We start from the raw sequence: 22,112 nt of genomic DNA, 5'->3' as shown, positions 1-22,112 counted from the left end.
CTGCAGAGCGATTATCTTTACTTGATGATGTCTCAAATTTGCCCAAATTCAGACTGAAACTTTCCCCCTTTCAATTTGAGGCTAATTCGTTTCCTAACTCCTTGTTATGGTGCAAAATATCAAAAATGCTCTCAGCCTTGACTTGCTCTAATTTATATAGTTAAGAATCATTTACTGGCAATTAAAATTAGCCTTAAGGGCTTCTGCAAACAAGCTGGATTAGCTAACAGTGAAACATTTGCTTTTTGTAAACAGCAACTTCAGGACATTAAACCAGCCGGCAGGAGAACGGAACAATTTGCCTGGAACAAAGAATCATTAAAAAAAACAAAACAAAAAAAAAACCCAGAAACACATGTGGGGGCCCCCAGACTGAGTCAAGCTCTCAAAACTGCCATTTTGCGAGGAAATCACACATTACCGCGGCGAATGCCTCCCCCGAGAGCACGACTCGTGAGCATAATTTTCCACATAGGCAGAATCCTCCAAGGACTGGGAACTTGCCTTTGCAAAAGATGCATCAGATTATACGTCAGTGAGGAGGTGCTTACTAGCTTCAAACTGGCAGCACATCGGTCCAGTTCAGCTGCAGCAGAGGGTATTAACTTGTCACAACCAGTAGCCCCTAATGAGGATATACATTCCCATTGGCATTAAAATATGTATCCAGCCAGTTCCACATGGCCCAGATGAGCCGTGTGATGCAGACAGGAACATGCCTCTGGGCCTGCATTCATGTCACCTGTGCACAGAGCTTCTTGAGAGCGAGACGGGATTTGTCAGACACACTCACACACCCTTTTAGAAAAGCCTCGTGTGGTTTCTCCTAGGGGAGGGGTTACAGGGAGGCACAGGGGCTCTCCCACCCAGTCAGGCTTCTTAAACCGACCTCCCCCTGCCCTATTTAGTTCCTTCTTCACCTTGCATGCCCACTCTCTAATGCCTGAGAGGGTTGCAGGATCATGCCCTGCTGACTGCACCCCCAGCAACAGGGCATTTGACATGAGTGAGAAAGGGGCTGTGTGCACATACAGCTGCACACCTGTAGGGTCTCCTCCACCTTTGGAGGAGGTAAAAAGGTAAGGTAAAGGACCCCTAGATGGTTAAGTCCAGTCAAAGGCAACTATAGGGTGGCAAAACTCATTTTGCTTTCAGGCCGAGGGAGCCGGTGTTTGTCCACAGACAGCTTTCCGGGTCATGTTGCCAGCATGACTAAACCACTTCTGATGCAATGGAACATTGTGACAGAGTGCATGGAAACGGTGTTTACCTTCCCGCCACAGTGGTACCTATTTATCTACTTGCACTGGTGTGCTTTCGAACTGCTAGGTTGGCAGGAGCTGGGGCAGAGCAATGGGAGCTCACACCATCATCGCGGTGTTTCGAACCGCCGACCTTCTCATCTGCAAGCCCAAGAGGCTCAGTGGTTTAGACCACAGCGCTTTTGGAGGAACCTTGATTGGACAAGGCCTGCAACTGGGGTTCAGGGGCCAATTTCTCCTCACTAACCCTGAAGGCATAGCTACTAGGGACAAGGCCACCAGGCATGTTAGTTTGCAAGGCGCATGACTATCGGGCTCATTCTCATGCTGTCCTCTCACATATCCATTAAATGTATGAGGGGGGTTATTTGAAGAAGAAAAAAACCCTCCCCACCTTGTGTCAGTGTAGAATGCAAGCTGCCCAGAATCCAATTACATGTGAACAGAGAGATAAATGAGAGTTGGTTAGTCAAATATCTCCTGCCTGTGCATGGATCAGAAACTGTGACTGGAGCCTTTTACAATCTGCAAGAAATGATGACTTCTGCGTGGGTGGGGGTCACTTAGCAATTGCATCAAATTGTATTGAATCACCATATGAATTATGAGAGATGCGGAACCTTACAAAGCTTTACAGGGCCTGCCAATCTCGACTCCCCGCCCACCCAACCTCCTAATCTATGGTTACCAGACGTCCCCGTTTCCCGGGGACAGTCCCCGGATTTACAAATCTGTCCTTGGACAAAATCCGTCCCCAGAATGTCCCCAGATTTCATTTAATGTCCCTGGATTTATATTTTAAGTGTTGTAGATTGATTAGTAGGGAATGCAGGTTGCGTGATTGGTTCAATGGCACAAAACACATCATATGGGGACTTCTGGTGAGGCAAACTGGAGGGTGCCATGGCAGCGAGCAGCTCCTGAAGCCATCCAGAGCCAACTGCGCTACCAGGATGGCTCTGGGCTGCTGAGACTGCCACCACCACCGCCGAGGGGGAACCGGGGACACCCAGAACGTCAACTGGGGGAACTGCTGACCCCCGCCCCGCAACCCAAATCGAGCCGGGAGTGAGAGTGCGTGGCCACTTGGCCGACTGCCCAATGGTGCTCCGGGGCCAGGAAAACCCAGGAGCCAATGCAGGGAGAAGGAGGAGAGGAGAAGGAGAAGAAAGAGAGAGAAAGGGGAAGGAGAAAAAAGAGGGGAGCCCGACCTTGCCGCGCCACTGCCGCCGCTGAGGAAGAGAGGTAGGAGAGCACCGGGAAGGCAAGGACATGTAGCTGAGCCCAGGCCCGAGCCAAGCCAAGCCTACTCCATGGCAGCTAGCGCTCCAAGAGAGCAGGCCGGAGCCCAGAGGAAGGCTGCGTGACAGAGGAGACCACAGAAGAGAAGCTATTACTTCTTAATTTTTAAAAAATAACTTTTTTTAATAACTTTTTTTCCTCTTTTCAAAAAAAAAAAAAAAGAAGTGTCCCCAGATTCTTTGAAAAAAACCTGGTAACCCTATCCTAATCTAAAGAAATAAATAAATTATGCAACCGGCCCAAACTTCAACCCTACCTGAGTTCATTCCAGACATCTAAACTGGAGCTTTCAGGTGGTGAATGTCGCAAACCAAAAGTTGAAATGAATTTGCAAGGGCAGGATCTTTCTCTCTCTCTCTCTCTTTCGTGCTGGGGCTTATTGAAATAATAATTCAGATCTATGAAGCAAGGTCTATTAATTTTTATAAAAGTATTAAATAATTTACCAGATAGCTCCTTTCATCTATAAGGAATGCAGGGAAAACAGAGGAGGAGGGGGTGGACCTGAAACACTTACCCCTGTCTGTGAAATGCAGCAAAGTCATCTCTGTTCTGCAGCAGTTCCTTTGCAATTCCATTTAGGCTTCAGACATCCTAGATGTGCTTACCTGGAATTAATTTCCATTGAACTCAATGTGGCTTCTTTCTGAGTCAATATGTACAGGGTTCCACTGTCAGTAATTCGGGGAAGGAAGAGGGTTGCTGTGCAAAATAGAAAGCTTCAGCTGTAGGAAAAGCAAACATTTTCTTCCCTCTGTTATTTTATCACAGCGTACTCACAGCATCACTCCCTGGCAATCTAAGCAGGGACGTGTTACCCATAGGACTGAGGGCAGCTTACAATAGGCCTTAGGCGGAAAGGCTGAAGGAACTGGGTATGTTTAGCCTGGAAAAAAGAGGAGACTGAGAAGAGATAGGATAGCCATCTTCAAATAACTAAAGGGCTGTCCCGTGGAATATGGAGCAAGCTTGTTTTTTGCTGCTCTTGAGGGTAGGACTCGAGGCAATGACTTCAAGTTAAAAGGTAAAGGTAAAGGGACCCCTGACCATTAGGTCCAGTCGTGGCCGACTCTGGGGTTGCGGCGCTCATCTCGCTTTATTGGCCGAGGGAGCCGGCGTACAGCTTCCGGGTCATTTGGCCAGCATGACTAAGCCGCTTCTGGTGAACCAGAGCTGGTGAATGGAAACGCCGTTTACCTTCCCTGCTGGAGTGGTACCTATTTATTTACTTGCACTTTGACATGCTTTCGAACTGCTAGGTTGGCAGGAGCTGGGACTGAGCAACGGGAGCTCACCCCGTTGCGGGGATTCAAACCGCTGACCTTCTGATCGGCAAGTTCTAGGCTCTGTGGTTTAACCCACAGTGCCACCCACATCCCGAATTCAAGTTACAAGGAAGGAAATTCTGACTAAACATCAGGAAGATCTTTTGGGTAGTTAAGAGCTTTTGGACTGTGGAATGGTCTCCCTTGGGATATTATATGTCACAGAGGCTTTAGCTGAGATTCCTGCATTGCAGAGGGTTCGACTAGATGACCCTTGGGGTCCCTTCCAACTCTACAACTCTATGATTCTATGAATTTGTCTTCACAGGAGTGCCACTATGATTCTATGAAATCATACAAGGGCTCAGAAAGGTCAAAACCTATGCCCTAAAACCTAGGACAAACCATTTGTGTGAGCCAAAGTACACAGTACAGGGACTCAGGTAGTGTCTCCAGATTTTGAGGCTTGTGAAAGATCTCCTCAATTGGTCTCTCGCCTTTAGCAGGCCCCCTTGTTGCCACTGTCACCATTGCCTGCTTGCTTGCTCCCTTGTGTTTGGGATAGACATTATTAAAGTGGAAAGGGTCACTTTGGTGTTGTCAGACTCTGAAGCATACTCTGTTTCAGAAGGCAGGGCAATGCAGGGTGCCAAAGAAGAAGAAGAAGAGGAGGAGGAGGAGGAGGAGGAGGAGGAGGAGTTTGGATTTGATATCCCGCTTTATCACTACCTGAAGGAGTCTCAAAGCGGCTAACATTCTCCTTTCCCTTCCTTCCCCACAACAAACACTCTGTGAGGTGAGTGGGGCTGAGAGACTTCAGAGAAGTGTGACTGGCCCAAGGTCACCCAGCAGCTACATGTGGAGGAACGGGGAAGCGGACCCAGTTCACCAGATTACGAGTCTACTGCTCTTAACCACTACACCACACTGGCTCTGAATACAGTAAACCTAGAGCAACCTCGGCTTGACACAGGGCTGAAAAGATGCTGCGGATGCACAAGTGAAAGGCTGGTGGGCTTTGCTGTTGAAAGTTCCTACACGTTTTGTTTCCAGCTCAGGTGGAGATCAAAAGCTTGAACTCTTGACTCTGCTGGAATCTGCGGCATGTTGCATCCATTTCAGGCAGCCGTAAATACCCTTTCTCAAAAACAGCCGGGATGTGATGAGGTTTTCCAAAGATGCTACCGATCACCACCCCACCCACCTCCCGCTAAAAAATGCCACAAGTCTGTATTCCGTTTTCTACTTCAATTGTTTGAATTCAGAATAAGAGCAAAGTCACTCAGGCCAGTTCCAACATTACAGCTTTATTTCTAGGTCCAGAGCCGGCCCATCCATGAGACAACATGAGGTAACTGCTTCAGGTGGCAGGATCCACAAGGGCAACAGATTCCAATGAAGGTATTTATTCCCCCTCCCCATTCCTGATTAAGATCTTCACTCACCCCTTCTTCCCAAGCAGGGAGATGGGGGCCATTTTATGATTTGCCTCAGGTGCCTAAATGTCTTGGGCTGGTCTTCTCCTCTTATGAACAAATCTTTTTTTTTCCCCCAATTTTTTTTATTGATTTCCCACATTTATCACAAAAATGACACAACAAAGAAAAACACATTAGCCTACAATAAACTAAACACACAAAAAGAAAAAAGAAGAATTATTTCTTCAAATATCTACTTGTCATATTGATAACTGACTTCCTCAAATCCCCTCTAACTGAATTTCATTATACCACCTGTATAACAGTTCTCCAAATTCATATTTCTAATAATATTAACTCCTTTCATTTACTAACCTCTTCTCCTTTATTAATATTCTAATCCTTCATATTTACTACCACATATCCTTATTCTACCCCTAAGCCTATTTGTTACTTCCAAGGATTTTCTGTTTATCTTATATTACAATATTTTGCTAAATATTCTTTGAATTTCTTCCAATCCTCTTGGGTCTCCTCTTCTTTCTGGTCGCGGATTCTTCCAGTTAGGTCAGCCAGCTCCAAAAAGTCCAACATCTTCATCTGCCATTCTTCTATTGTTGGTATTTCTTGTGATTTCCAATTTTTGGCTAATATGACCAAACCTTTAGGAAGGGTTGCTAAACATGTCTGCAACCAAGAACTGTAATGCCGCAAAATCCCTAGTTCTGTTATCTCCATGTCTAGAATATTCGAATATTCTTCTTTCCTTCCCATATTTATTTTCCCTTCCACTGCCTGCCTCACTTGTGTTTCATTTTCATGCAGCTATACTGGTGCTTACCTGCTTGTTGGCTTCTGAAAAGTGTGTTCCAAGTACCCAAAGGGCTGCTCTGTAGAACAGAGTTCAACTTCACAGGATCTGGTCCACCAGCCAGAGTCAGGTGCAAAATGCCAGTTCTGCTGGGTGAACATATGCTAAGAAGTTAAGGGACAGCGTGCCTCTGAGCACACATACAGCCCAGGAAATTGTGATCAGCATCTGAAGGAACCAAGCTCAAAAGTCCTTGCAGACAAGAAATCCACTCCTGGTTTTCCCCCAAGCCTTCCTTTTCAGCAAGCGGGCTTAGGTGAGGATGATGTTAGCTGGAAGACAGAAACCCTTTGCCAAACACCCAGAGACTTCTCCTGCCTTCTGCCCATCCCTACTGTAGGAGAAAGAGACAACCTCCTACTTGTTGCTCCAGAAGACAGGACTGGAACGAACGGTTGGCAATTTCAGGGAACCGGATTTTGGGCTAAATATTTGAAGGAAAATCTGTTTAGCAATGGAACTGACTGCCCTCCAGAACTGGTGGCTCTCCTTAGCTGGGGGTATTCAAACTGGACAGAGCCAGGGCTTTTTCGGCCGTGGCCCCGATCTGGTGGAACGCTCTGTCACAAGAGACCAGGGCCCTGCGGGACTTGACATCTTTCCATAGGGCCTGCAAGACAGAGCCGTTCCACCAGGCCTTTGGCCAAGGCACAGTCTGACCCCCTCCTTCAGTAATCCTCACAGAACTCTAGCCCAATGGTTGCCATTAATTTGATTTTGAATTGATTTTAGAATGCATTTCAATTAATTGATTGTGATTTTATGTAAACTGTGTTACTTTTATTGTTGTTAGCCGCTCTGAGCCCGGCTTCGGCTAGGGAGGGCGGGATATAAATAAAATACTATTATTATTATTATTATTATTATTATTATTATTATTTGTTTGGGGTGCTATAATTGCAAGATCCTTGCTCTGAGCAAAGGGTTGCTCTAAATGACCTTCACGGTCCCCTTGAGCTCCAAAATTCTATTCTTCTATCCTTGCCATTTATTCAGCAGAAGCTGCTCCTGCTCATAATTATCCCAATGAGGACTAGCGTGCCCAGAGGTCGTGGGATGGTGGCTGGCTGACCGAGGAGAGAAAGGGAGGTGGAAAGGCACAAAAATACTGGGAGGGAAGAGCAATGGAACGAAGTATTCTGATCAGTGGTATTTCACACTGCTATGTTCTGTTGGAGGTCCCACCTGTCAACTCATAAGACATAATAATAAGCAGAAATATAGGGAAGTTGTTATTGTTTGATGTTTTACTGTATTTAATGTTTTAATTTGCTGCAAGCAGCCCTGAGTAGCTGGGGCAATCCAGTCAGATGGGCAGCATATAAGTTAAGGTAAAGGTAAAGGGACCCCTGACCATTAGGTCCAGTCACGGACAACTCTGGGGTTGCGGCGCTCATCTCGCTTTATTGGCCGAGGGAGCCGGCGTACAGCTTCCGGGTCATGTGGCCAGCATGACTAAGCCACTTCTGGCGAACCAGAGCAACGCACGGAAACACCATTTACCTTCCCTCTGGAGCAGTACCTATTTATCTACTTGCACTTTGTTGTGCTTTCGAACTGCTAGGTTGGCAGGAGCAGGGACCAAACAACGGGAGCTCACCCCGTCACGGGGATTCGAACCGCTGACCTTCTGATCGGCAAGCCCTAGGCTCTGTGGTTTAACCCACAGCGCCACCCGTGTCCCTAGCATATAAGAAATAACTTATTATTATTATTATTATTATTGCCTTCCCATTGGGATCCAAATGGCAGCAACATTCTCAGACTCTGCACACTCATCATACTCACTTCTTCTCTGTGAGAATCACATGAGTTGCACATTGCCTACATTTGCCAGCCACAAAACCCCCAACAAACGGAGTCGTTTTGTCTCGTGGTGTCACAAGAGGGTAACTGCAGGCAAAGATTATCCAGGCTATGCTTAGCTTGGCTTGGCTTGGCTTAGAAGAAGAAGAAGAAGAGTTTGGATTTGATATCCCGCCTTTCACTCCCTTTAAGGAATCTCAAAGCGGCTAACAATCTCCTTTCCCTTCCTCCCCCACAACAAACACTCTGTGAGGTGAGTGGGGCTGAGAGACTTCAGAGAAGTGTGACTGGTCCAAGGTCACCCAGCAGCTGCATGTGGAGGAGCGGAGGCGCGAACCCGGTTCCCCAGATTACGAGGCTACCGCTCTTAACCACTACACCATACTGGCTCTCCAGCACCAAGCTTCCCTCTGCCCCCCTCCCCTTTCTATTTCTTACCAGCTGGTGAAATGTCACAAAACAGAGGCTCCCTCTATATAGATTTGCAGCAGGGTCTACAAAGACGTTTTCATACATGAAAGAGCTGACAAAGATAACTTCCAGGGAGGTTTGCTAGGAGTACAGCCACTGAAGCTAACAAGGACTGTCATGGAAAGAAAATGGGGGGGGGGGGAGTTGAAATATACTCAGAGTCGAGTGTGGATTTCATGCTCTTTATTCAGCTCATAGTAGTGAGGAATGAATGTTCCCCCAAAATATCTGCTTTATATACATTATTTGCACAATGGGCAGCACATAATTGGCTAATTCCAGGATTCTTCTGTAGGCCAATCAGGTTGCGGATTCACTTCCATCTGGAGCTGGACTGGGTGGCTCCAGCGGACCAATCAGACTGCTGCATTGTTCTAGGACCAATCAGACTGCTGCCTTCTGAATCCTATTGTTCTAGGACCAATCAGACTGCTGCATTTTGGATCCTATGCAACTCAGTACATAACAGGAGTATAGCATGGAAATTCTTGGACAGCTTCAGAATGGCACAGTGGGCGAAGGTCTCTGGTTGCACCAGAGCTGTGAAGGGAGACGTTTCAGACAGGGAGTGCCCCAACACACAAACAGGAGGCGGTCATGCAGTCTCTTGGCCTTTCCTAGCTCCCAACAACATTAGAGAATGATCCGCCATTCTCCACTAGCGCTGTGTGTATGCACATTGTCCAAGCCAGCCTTCTCCAATTTGGTGCACCCCAGATGTTGCTCTGCAACTCCCACGGTAAGGATGCAGGAAGCTGCCTTATTTTAATGAGGCAGGCCATTGGTCTATCTAGCTCAGTGTTTCTCAAACTTGGTCTCCAGCTGTTGTTGGACTGCAACACTGAACATCCCTGCTGGCTAGGGATGATGGGAGTTGTAGTCCAATGACAGCTGGTCAGTGAACATCAGAGCGGAGTGGGGAATCATAGAATCATAGAGTTGGAAGAGACCACAAGGGCCATCGAGTCCAACCCCCTGCCAAGCAGGGGGAATTGAACCCTGTTCTCCCATGTCCTAAGCCAACACTCTAGCCACTAAGATAAAGGTAAAGGACCCCTGGACAGTTAAGTCCAGTCAAAAGCGACTATGGGGTTGCGGCGCTCATCTCGCTTCAGGCCAAGGGAGCCGGCGTTTGTCCACAGACAGCTTTCCGGGTCACGTGGCCAGCAAGACTAAACTGCTTCTGGCTCAACAGAACATCCTGGCGGAAATCAGAGTGCATGGAAACACCGTTTACCTTCCCATCGCAGCAGTTCCTATTTATCTTCTTGCACTAACGTGCTTTTGAACTGCTAGGTTGGCAGGAGCTGGGACAGAGCAACAGGAGCTCACGGGGATTTGAACCGCCAACCTTCTGATCAGCAAGCCCAAGAGGCTCAGTGGTTTAGACCACAGCGCCACCCGCGTCCCTTCTAGCCACTACAACACACTGGCTCCACATGGTTTCCATGTTGGAACTGAGCAAATATGTGTTAGTACCTTTGAACTCCTCAATGAAGCGTGAGATGAGCAAGTCCAGCCCTTTTATCTGACTTCCTCTCCTGCTTGTAGCAGCAATTAGGACTCCACATGCACCCTGCTGTAAGTGTATCTGGAAGTTAGATAAAAGGGGGAATGACTGAGAGAAGCCACGGCTACCACATCTCCAGTTTTGCAGAAGAGTTCAAAGCTGCATGCCCTTGTTTGTCAGATGCGTCTGACAAATTTGGCCTATTTAAGGTCATCGCCGAAGAACTGATGCTTTTGAATTATGGTGCTGGAGGAGACTCTGGAGAGTTCCATGGACTGCAAGAAGATCAAATGTATCCATTCTGAAGGAAATCAGCCCTGAGTGCTCACTGGAAGGACAGATCCTGAAGCTGAGGCTCCAATACTTTGGCCACCTCATGAGAAGAGAAGACTCCCTGGAAAAGACCCTGATGTTGGAAAAGATGGAGGGCAGAAGGAGAAGGGGATGACAGAGGGCGAGATGGTTGGATAGTGTTCTCAAAGCTACCAGCATGAGTCTGACCAAACTGCGGGAGGCAGTGGAAGACAGGAGTGCCAGGAGTGCTCTGGTCCATGGGGTCACGAAGAGTCGGACACGACTAAACGACTAAACAACAACAACAAAGTCGTCGCTACAATGATGGATTTGTTAATCTAGAACAGCATTCCCCAACCTGCTGCTCTGCAGATCATTTTGGACCCGATTTCCCTTCAGCCCCAGCAATGGTCAGGGATGGTGGAAGTTAAAAGTCCAGCAGTAATTGGAGGGCACCATGTTGGGGATGGCTGATCTGGAACATGCTACACAAGATGTGCTTCTGCATTTTCCCTGGGTTGCGGCCTTAAGTCGCTTCCACAGATGACCTCTAAATTAGCTTCTATGGTTCCTATGTCCTTGATTTGCATGTAAAATCTAGATTGGAAAGAATATGCACGCAATTTAATTTTATTTTTAAATGGCTTTGCCCTGCATTTCCCTTTGCCCTCCACTAACAAAACTCCGTATAGTTAAAGCTATGGTTTTCCCAGTAGTGATGTATGGAAGTGGGAGCTGGACCATAAAGAAGGCTGATCACCGAAGAATTGGTGCTTTTGAATTCTGGTGCTGGAGGAGACTCCTGAGAGTCCCATGGACTGCAAGAAGATCAAACCTATCCATTCTTAAGGAAATCAGCCCTGAGTGCTCACTGGAAGGACAGATCCTGAAGCTGAGGCTCCAAGACTTTGGCCACCTCATGAGAAGAGAAGACTCCCTGGAAAAGCCCCTGATGTTGGGAAAGATGGAGGGCACAAGAAGAAGGGGACGACAGAGGACGAGATGGTTGGACAGTGTTCTCGAAGCTACCAGCATGAGTTTGACCAAACTGCGGGAGGCAGTGGAAGACAGGAGTGCCTGGCGTGCTCTGGTCCATGGGGTCACGAAGAGTCGGACACGACTAAACGACTAAACAACAACAACAAAATTCCTATTCCAGACTAACAGGTGTTCTAAATTTCAATCACATCAAAGAAGTGACCTTTTGGTGTTCTGTAGCATGCAGTTTCCTGGGACATTTGCACGATTTGTAAAAGTGGGCTTAAGCGGGAGCAACTAACTGGACTGTATCCGATGGGAAATGACTGAGGGACCTAACAGACTAGATCTTGGGTGCAGCAGATTTTATTCGGTTAAGACAAATGGGGCTGTCCCACCATCCTCACTTTTTGCCATCTTCCCCCCTTCTTAGCCTCGTGCTGGTTTTTTCCCTGGGGAAAGCTGCAAATTTATTGCAGAAAGAGAACAGGATGGATGCATGAGGAGAAGGCATGCAAAAGGGTCACATCCTAAGGCATCTGCTGTGCATCAGTGCTTTTATTTAATGTTCGGGAATATCAAGGATGCAGAGGCATGCGAGAGCGACGGCGTCACCTGTTCTTAAAGAGCAGGGTATTCGGAATGGCAAATGTTCTGCGATCATCAGGCCCAAAGCAGTGTGCGAATGTGCTTGAAGAGGAAAGCAAGATGACTCAGAGCAAGTGCCCCAGAGTTACAGCTGCTAAGCCTCTGGGCTTGGTGCGCAGAAGCCGAGTTTCCCAATATCCTCAAGCTGAATTTCAAATGTGCATCTACAGGGACAGCGTTGCTGTGTCGGAATGTAAAGGGCGAATAGAATGAGACAGTGTCAGCAGGACATGTGCTTTCCTTAAGAAGACAAAAAAGGGTTCACAGGAAAACGCAACCACGGTTCTCAGAAGTCTGTCATCTTTTGAACTAAGGCCTCGTCTGCACTATACATCATACAGCAGCATCATACCACTTTAAACAGCCATGGTTCCTGGGCAATAATCTTGGGAATTGTAGTTTAAGGCTGCTGAGGTTTATTAGGAAACCCCTGCTCCCCTAACAGAGAAACAATTCCCTGAGTCCCCTGTGAAGTTGGACTGACTGTTAAAGCAGTCTTAAGAGCTGGTGGGTTGTATATAGGGTGCAATCCTACTGGGAATATGCTGTCAAAGCAGACCCTCCCACCACTCTACATGTCAACTTTGATGACATGGGACTGAACTGCCCATCTGTCAGTCACATGATCATGATGTCAGGTGACTGACAGGTGGGTTGCCTTGCCCACCTCTCAAAGTTGGCGGGGGGGCAGGGAGATAGATTATTATTTTTGTTGTTGTTGTTGTTTAGTTGTTTAGTCGTGTCCGACTCTTCGTGACCCCATGGACAAGAGCACGCCAGGCACTCCTGTCTTCCACTGCCTCCTGAGGCTTGGTCAAACTCATGCTGGTAGCTTCAAGAACACTGTCCAACCATCTCATCCTCTGTCGTCCCCTTCTCCTTGTGCCCTCCATCTTTCCCAACATCAGGGTCTTTTCCAGGGAGTCTTCTCTTCTCATGAGGTGGCCAAAGTATTGGAGCCTCAGCTTTACGATCTGTCCTTCCGGTGAGCACTCAGGGCTGATTTCCTTCAGAATGGAGAGGTTTGATCTTCTTGCAGTCCATGGGACTCTCCAGAGTCTCCTCCAGCACCATAATTCAATAGCATCAATTCTTCGGCGATCAGCCTTCTTTATGGTCCAGCTCTCACTTCCATACATCACTACTGGGAAAACCATAGCTTTTACTATACAGACCTTTGCTGGCAAGGTGATGTCTCTGCTTTTTAAGACGCTGTCTATGTTTGTCATTGCTTTTCATTATTTCTAAAAAATTGTTACAGTCATACCTCAGGTTGAATGCGCTTCAGGTTGAGCACATTCGAGTTGCGCTCCACAGCAACCCGGAAGTAACGGAGCACGTTACTTCCGCGTTTTGCTGCATGCGCAGAAGCGGCAAAAAGAGTGCGCAGACGTTCCTTCACTTGTTACATTTGCTTCTAGATGCGAATGGGGCTCTAGAATGGATCCCGTTCGTATCTAGAGGTACCACTGTAGTTGCTTTAACTTGCCCAAGGCAATCCAAAAAGATTTACAACCAAAAAAGATGAAGATCACCAGGCCAATAACCAGGGGGGTTATGATTTTGTTGTTTGGGCTTAATAATTTACTTATGTTTTAATCTTGTATTTTAGTCTGTGAAATGCCCCAGAATCTCTTGATGAAGGGCGGTATATACATTTAATAAAAAATTAAAATAGTTGCCAGCCCTGCTTTAGGTCATTGATGGTCATTCAATTGTCGTGTTGGTTGAGATGGTCTTAAGCTCTACTTTATAATTCTTTAATATCTGTAGTTGGTTTTGTGTTTTACTGTTTATATGCATTTCTCTATACAACACCCAGAGGCTGGTAGCTATTGGGCACCCTTCTTCCCTGGGAGTAAGCCCCATGGAATTCAATAGCCTTAATTCTGAGGAGACATGGTTAGATTTGCTCTATTAGTAAGCAAAAAATAAAATTTCACTGAGGCAGAATTGACCTTTTTTGGGTGGGAGGTGAAAAATTATGGATGCAGCTAGGTGGAGAATCTGGCTATCCAATTAATTTGAGTCTTAGATGGACAGAACCCTAGCAGTATAAAACTACAGATATCTGTTCAGAACCATTGGGTTCAATGCGGCTTCCTCCCCAAGTAAGTAGGTATAGGATTGCAGGCTCCGTGCAACTGAGGCTTACAAGCCGAGCTGCACTCTTTAAAAGTGCTGATAATAAATATTATTAGCGACCCAGCTATAAGATTCTGCTAACTGCGCCTTGGCAGCATTTGTGTCAGCTTGAAAGAAAGTGCAGGTCTGTTTCATGTCAGATTCCTTTGGCTGTATATAGATCTGTCCTTATTTAACACTTGCCTCCAGCTGTGTGTGGCTAGGCTCATTAGTACTCCCTAAAGGACATTTTATTACACAGTGACACTTCAGAACAACTCCTTTATTTTGTGTTCATTTCCCCACCCCCACCCCTCGCCTCTTTGAATAAATCATCAAGAATCAGTTCCTTTATAGACGGCGCAGGCAAATGGTGCACATCAAAATAGCCGGGGAGGCTGCAAGCCAAAAAGCCGTCTTAAGAACGGCAGGGGGGTTTCAGGAACTGGGATCAACAGATAGGATTGTTGATGCCAAGTATAAAAGCATATAATCTTGTTTCCCTTCAGCCAAATGCCCAAGTCTGGCAAGTGGGGACTTTTGCCTGCAGGCTTTCTGCTGCTCACATTCACTCGCAGCATCATGGCGATCTGTAGCTGCTGTCCTCAGCTCCCGCCACTTCTGGAGGCTTGGAGTGGGGAAGGTCTTCTGTTTAAAGGATTCTCAAATGTTCATCTTGTCATCAGGGATCTCCTCCAACTCTATGCCTTCCTGTTTTCAGTAAGCAACCACATACATCCAAAGGGACGCGGGTGGTGCTGTGGGTTAAACCACAGAGCCTAGGACTTGCCGATCAGAAGGTCAGAGGTTCGAATCCCTGCGACAGGGTGAGATCCCGTTGCTCAGTCCTGCTCCTGCCAACCTAGCAGTTCGAAAGCACATCAAAGTGCAGGTAGATAAACAGGTACCGCTCCGGCGGGAAGGTAAACGGCGTTTCCGTGCACTGCTCTGGTTCTCCAGAAGCGGCTTAGTCATGCTGACCACATGACCCGGAAGCTGTACACCGGCTCCCTCAGCCAATAAAGCGAGATGAGCGCTGCAACCCCAGAATCGGCCATGACTGGACCTAATGGTCAGGGGTCCCTTTACCTTACATACATCCTCGGGACACTCTCTTTACTAATCGGGGAAAGTGTAAGGTCTGAGGGGTGGCAAACTCTGAGCTCTGCCGTCATTGCATGGGGTGTTCTCTGCCAGCTCAGCAAACTAAGCCACCGAGGCCAAATTCCCAGCCAACTTAAATACTGTCGTTCGATCCCACAGTCCAATTCAGATCCACCAAGCCCCATACAACGGGGGTTGTCGACCTGGTCCCTACCGTCCACTAGCGGGCGTTTCAGGATTCTAGGTGGGCAGTAGGGGGTTCTATGGCACATTCTAAATCCTCCTTCCATTGAGCACTGGTGGGCGGTAAGGAAATTTTACCTTCAAGAAAGATGCGTTAGTGGGTGGTAGTGGCGCTGTGGGTTAAACCACAGAGCCTAGGACTTGCCGATCAGACGGTGGCAGTTCGAATCCCTGCGACGGGGTGAGCGTCCGTTGCTCGGTCCCTGCTCCTGCCAACCTAGGAGTTTGAAAGCACGTCAAAGTGCAAGTAGATAAATAGGTACCGCTCCGGCGGGAAGGTAGACGGTGTTTCCGTGTGCTGCTCTGGTTCGCCAGAAGCGGCTTAGTCATGCTGGCCACATGACCCGGAAGCTGTATGCCGGCTCCCTCGGCCAGTAAAGCGAGATGAGCGCCGCAACCCCAGAGTTGGTCACAACTGGACCTAATGGTCAGGGGTCCCTTTACCTTTACCTTTAGATATAAAAAGGTTTGACTGCCCCCTGCCATACAAGATAGAGCTTTACTTCTTTTATTAAATATTTGTCTGGCACAGGGATGGGGAGCTTGTGGCTCTGCGGGTGTTGTTGGACTCCTGCCAGAGTTAAAAGGCACCGTGTACTTTTAAGCATGGTTCTAGTAAGTTGGCAACCCTAACAAGAAGAAGCACTAGGGCCAACTTATGTATTTGGCAGCCTAGTAAGTCACTGCTTATTTACACTAGGAACAACAATGGTCAGGGAAGATGGGAGTTGTAGTCCAACAGATTCCCTAGCGCATTGTGGATTTTGTCTGATATCCCAGCAAATGGAATACAGTGGTACCTCGGGTTAAGTACTTAATTCGTTCCAGAGGTCCGTTCTTAACCTGAAATTGTTCTTAACCTGAAGCACCACTTTAGCTAATGGGGCCTCCTGCTACCACCACGCCACCGGAACACGATTTCTGTTCTCATCCTGAAGCAAAGTTCTTAAGCCGAGGTACTATTTCTGGGTTAGTGGAGTCTTTGTGTAACAACACACCACAACGCTGCTAGGACATTGCTCATGAAACATTACGCTTGCCGAGCTTTCAGTGCACTCATAGTGGGGAAGCTAGGGAGGATGTTTTTGCCAGCAGCAACCATTTGTTCAGTGGGTGGTGTTTGTCAGAGCAACACACACATCCCAGGATATGGAAATAGCAGCATTTAAAGCATCCCTGGCTGTGGAACGCAAGAGCGATACGCAGTGATTGAAACGGAAGTAGAGAATCGGTGAATTAATGTTAAACCTCAGTATCCCCACAGCCATTGTGAAAGGATAGCCTGACAAAGCTAGGCTCTCTTGTGATAACCTAAGCTCCTTCCTTGAGTGTTCAGTTTTCATTTTCATTTTATTTTTTAAAGCAAACCTCTAGCACTTTTACTTACAGAGATATAAGGAAGCATGTACAGGCCCTCAAACATGCCAAGTTTGATTAGATTTTGGATTTCCTCGTAACCTGTTGGGACTACCATGTTACAAATGAAATCACTTGCCCTTATTGAATTTAATAAAGTCAGGGGCATAGTTAGAGCTGGGTGTTTTGCACGGGGTCCCTCATCTCCTGCCTCTATTTTTAAAGTACTGTGGCACCTCAGGTTAAGTACTTAATTTGTTCCGGAGGTCCGTACTTAACCTGAAAATGTTCTTAACCTGAAGCACCACTTTAGCAAATGGGGCCTCCTGCTGCCGCTGCGCCGCCGGAGAACGATTTCTGTTCTCATCCTGAAGCAAAGTTCTTAACCCGAGGTACTATTTCTGGGTTAGCGGAGTCTGTAACCTGAAGCGTATGTAACCTGAAGCGTATGTAACCCGAGGTACCACTGTATTTGTTTGTACTTTTATTACAGGGCAGCTGGGCACACTACACTGCCAGTCAGACTCCAGTCAGCTCCCAGCTTAATTTCCAAAGGTGTACAGTGGTACCTCGGGTTACAGATGCTTCAGGTTACAGACGCTTCAGGTTACAGACTCCGCTAACCCAGAAATAGCACCTCGAGTTAAGAACTTTGCTTCAGGATGAGAACAGAAATCGTGCTCCAGCGGCGCAGAGGCAGGCCCCATTAGCTAAAGTGGTACCTCAGGTTAAGAACAGTTTCAGGTTAAGAACGGACCTCCGGAACGAATTAAGTTCTTAACCCGAGGTACCACTGTACACACACACCATGTGCTATACCCAGAAATTCCAGTTAGCAGCCAATATCTCAAGAGTGAGCCGTACCACCAGGAGTCAGAGATGGCTTCCCCTCCTTTGAAATGCAGTCCAAATGTGCATCTATACATATAAATTAACATATGCTGTTTTATCTCTGAAGTACAAATTTTACAGCACCATCTGATACTGACTTACCACCAGAGGGTAAGTCCAGTTCAGCCTTAAAAGCCCAGCCAGAGCTCAGTGCTGAATCCAACGAGGCGTTGTGCACTTATCTACAAATGGGATTAACTCCACTGAACAATGTCCTCCCTTGATGGATTTGTGAGCCCAACCCCAATCTTCGAGGGGTTCCAGTCACTTACCCAGATCAGAACCAAACTCAAAGTGTCATCAGTGGTCGCTGGTGCCCATTGAGGCTGGCGGGGTGGTAGGCAGAGAGGCCTAACAGTAGGCGTAGCGAGAGCCAATGACTGGCCAAGCCACATCCAATGAAATGCAGAGGCAACTCATTCTAGTTTTGTCCCCATCCTCCTCCCTGCAGAGTTCTACAAGGACATGGGTAGGCAAAATAAGGCCCGGGGGCTGGATCCGGCCCAATCGCCTTCTAAATCCGGCCCGTGGACAGTCTGGGAATCAGCATGTTTTTACATGAGTAGAATGTGTCCTTTTATTTAAAATATATAATAATAATAATAATAATAATAATAATAATAATACAGTGGTATCTCGGGTTACATACGCTTCAGGTTACATATGCTTCAGGTTACAGACTCTGCTAGCCCAGAAATAGTACCTTGGGTTAAGAACTTTGCTTCAGGATGAGAATAGAAATCGTGCAGCGGCAGCGCAGCAGCAGCAGCAGGAGGCCCCATTAGCTAAAGTGGTGCTTCAGGTGAAGAACACTTTCAGGTTAAGAACAGACCTCCGGAACGAATTAAGTACTTAACCCGAGGTACCACTGTAATAATAATTTATTATTTATACCCCGCCCACCGGGGAGGCTTCCAACAAGATATTAAAATACTGCGATACATCAAACATTAAAAGCTTCCCCTAAACAGGGCTGCCTTCAGATGTCTTCTAAAAGTTTGGTAGTTGTTATTCTCTTTGACATCTGGTGGGAGGGTGTTCCACAGGGAGGGTGCCACTACCGAGAAGGCCCTCTGCCTGGTTCCCTGTAACTTGGCTTCTCGCAGTATTTGCATCTCTGGGTTATTTGTGGGGCCTGCCTGGTGTTTTTACATTAGTAGAATGTGTCCTTTTATTTAAAATGCACCTCTGGGTTATTTGTGGGGCACAGGAATTGGTTCATTCCCCCCCCCAAAAAAAATATAGCTCAGCCCCCCACAAGGTCTGAGGGACAGTGGACCAGCCCGCTGCTGAAAAAGTTTGCTGACCCCTGTACAAGGACAACACTGAGACTAATACCATTTTTGGAGGTCATGGGGGAAGTACTGTTGTGCTTGGGTCCTGTTTGCAAGGATCCCATGAACATCTCGTCAGCCACTGTGTGAACAGGATGCTGGAGTAGATGGGCCATTGGGCTGATCCAACAGACTCTCCTTATGTTCTTAGGTTCTAAGGAGGAGGAAATTGACATACCTGGACTAGTTGTAAGTAGGCAGGTAGGCAGGCAGACTGGTGGGTGGCTGGCTGAAGGCAGGCTGAGGTTGGTGCAACAGTGGCCACCTGCCCTAATGAACCAGGCTCAATCTTATTCGGGGATTGCCCTACCTACCTTCTGGCATCTAAGATCAGATATAATTACAGGAATTGGCGGAGACGCCTCAATTGACTAGTAAACTCAGAGGAAACTCAAAGCAAAAATTTGAGGAAAAATGGGATGGTTATAGAAGATATGTTCAAAAATACAATAATAGTTTTGACTCCGTGCTAGCATTCGAGTGATAAAGGAACTAAAAGGAGGTGGACAACAATTAAGGATTTTGTATGTTCTCGGAATGTATTAAAAAATTTATAGAGAAAGGTTTATTGTTTTGTGTACATTCGATTGTAAGATAAAATATATGCAAAGGGACTTGACAGGAAGTCAAAGTTGAAGAAAAGATTTTGGAAGATAAAAGGGGGGAAAATATTTACTTTCGTTATTGTCATTTTGTGTGCGGGTGTGGGTGTGTGCATATATGTGTGTTTTTGTATGGAATGTTTGGAAGGAAATAAGACGGTAAATAACAAATAAACTAAATATTGATGTATGTAATTTTTATTTCTTAATTATATTTAGTGGTAGTATGGTTGTATTGTTTTTTGTAAAATAAATTCAATAAAAATTATTTTTTTATAAAAAAAAATCAGATATAAGTTCCATGTGCAAATATACAAACAGAAAACACGTTTCTTTCCCCACCTCCTCCGCCTTCCCTCAGAAACCGTGGGTGTTCTTTGTAACAATAATAGGTGTAATATTTTTAGAAATATATTAAGGGTTATGGGTTTGGGGGTTTTTTCCCCTCCCCTTCGAAGTTTCACATTCTCCTTTAAAATGGTTTCAATACCGAAAACTATTACTCACAAATAATACAGCAGGGGGGTTAGAAGAAACACATTTCTGATGCCAAGATTGAATAGACCTCCCACTATATTCCAACAGTTTAGATTGTAAAGGAACACGAGCTCTGAAGCAAATTGCCAGCAAGGTATCGGAACTGGACAGGGCCAGGCCAAGCCAATTTACCACCTGTGGCAGAGCAGCAAATGGTACCCCTCCCTTCACCCCCTGCGCCCAAGCCAAAGTGCAAAGTACCAAAAGCCGGTCAAGCTCTTTGACTGGAAAATCCCACAATCACATCTCCCTGGCAGCAAAGAATACTGTACAAGAACGACCAATTAAACAGCAAACCATTTGCTGCCTTTTCACGACCTCCAAAATCTGATGCCTCTTCTGTCTGATAGTAGAACCGGCCCCAGCTCAAGTTCTGGGGAGCAAGACTTCTTCATCAGGTTCCTCTCCCTTGAATGGTGGGACACAGGCCCTTCGTGAGGGTGGGGGCAAAGGAGGTCTGGTAGCCAATTTATTTCCCCTCCCCATCAACGCTACTGTGGTATAGTGGTAAAGAGCGGTGGACTCGTAATCTGGTGAACCGGGTTTGATTCCCCGCTCTTCCACATGCAGCTGCTGGGTGACCTTGGGCCAGTCACACTTCTCTGAAGTCTCTTAGCCTCACTCACCTCACAGAGTGTTTGTTGTGGGGGAGGAAGGGAAAGGAGAATGTTAGCTGCTTTGAGACTCCTTTGCTTAGTGATAAAGCGGGATATCAAGTCCAAACTCTTCTTCTTCTTCTGCAACCTGGAGTCAGCTGTTGGCATCCGTCTGTCTTGAGAGACTGTGGAAGATTGTGCTGTTGGGAGGTGAATTTAGCATGATCACATTAGCAGCTGTGGGATGCAGTCAGTGACCATCTCTGGGCTCCATGGGCAGGGACTGATATTGGTCTTCCCAATTTCAGCAGTGCCCTCCTCAAGGCCAAAATTCAGCACCCTTCCTGCCTCTCGCCTTCCGTCCTGCTAAATTCACTGTGTCAAAGTTGCTTGCAGCACCTTTTGGCACACCCTAAACCCTAGGCGGAAGGGAAGCGGGTGGCGCTGTGGGTTAAACCACAGAGCCTAGGACTTGCCGATCAGAAGGTCGGCGGTTCGAATCCCCGTGACGGGGTGAGCTCCCGTTGCTCGGTCCCTGCTCCTGGCCACCTAGCAGTTCGAAAGCACATAAAAGTGCATGTAGATAAATAGGTACCGCTTTGGCGGGAAGGTAAACGGTGTTTCCGTGCGCTGCTTTGGTTCGCCAGAAGCGGCTTAGTCATGCTGGCCACATGACCCGGAAGCTGTACGCTGGCTCCCTTGGCCAGTAAAGCGAGATGAGCACCGCAACCCCAGAGTCGGCCACGACTGGACCTAATGGTCAGGGGTCCCTTTACCTTTACCTTTAAACCCTAGGCGGAACTGGTCACACTGCCCTAAATCCACCCCAGGCAGTGGTATACAGTGGTACCTCGGGTTAAGAACTTAATTCGTTCTGGAGGTCCGTTCTTAACCTGAAACTGTTCTTAACGTGAGGTACCACTTTAGCTAATGGGGCCCCCCGCTGCCGCTGCGCAGTTTCTGTTCTCATCCTGAAGCAAAGTTCTTAACCCTAGGTAATATCTCTGGGTTAGCAGAGTCTGTAACCTGAAGCGTCTGTAACACGAGGTACCACTGTAATAAGAAGGTGCATAGTGCAAGTTGAGATTTTGTCTGGTTACCTCAAAGACTTAAAGGAGGGACAGGATCTTGTGCTCCTCTAGATAGCAGTGGATTTAAACTCCCACCTGCTCCAACCACTGTTGGCCATTATCCCACGGCAAGGGATGATGGGCTTTGTACTCCAACATCTGACAGGCCCCAGGCTTCTCCAACCCAGCAATATAACCAAGTGATGATTAATCTTGCAGGGTCTTTGCAAACACCTTTTAAAAAAAAAAAAAACAAACAAGAGGCCTTGTTGTGTGTGAATGCTGAGCAGGGCAAGAACATGTGAAATGTGAAAACTTTTGCAAAGCCCTTGAGTGGCAAAGAAAACCCTTTTCCAATAGGCGATGCTGTGCATCTTCACCCCTTCGTTCTGTACTCAAAGCCACTGCAGATGGACTCATAAATCCCTTC

At 46.9% G+C, this 22,112-nt stretch overlaps 1 long non-coding RNA gene across 1 annotated transcript in view; it reads right to left on the bottom strand.

Moving 5' to 3' along the window:
- Nucleotides 1–9,806, bottom strand: part of LOC308473794 — a 150,713-nt gene extending 140,907 nt beyond the window's left edge. The window contains exon 1 of the long non-coding RNA XR_013984328.1: nt 9,747–9,806. This is a non-coding gene — a long non-coding RNA (uncharacterized lncRNA). The remainder of the gene's footprint in view (nt 1–9,746) is intronic.
- Nucleotides 9,807–22,112: the final 12,306 nt, after the last annotated feature.

This window comes from Podarcis pityusensis (genome assembly GCF_964106645.2).
Source record: "Podarcis pityusensis genome assembly, chromosome: 3".
NCBI lineage: Eukaryota > Metazoa > Chordata > Lepidosauria > Squamata > Lacertidae > Podarcis > Podarcis pityusensis.
The sequence above is the reverse complement of the archived record's forward strand: the minus strand, read 5'-3'. Positions and strand labels throughout refer to the sequence as shown.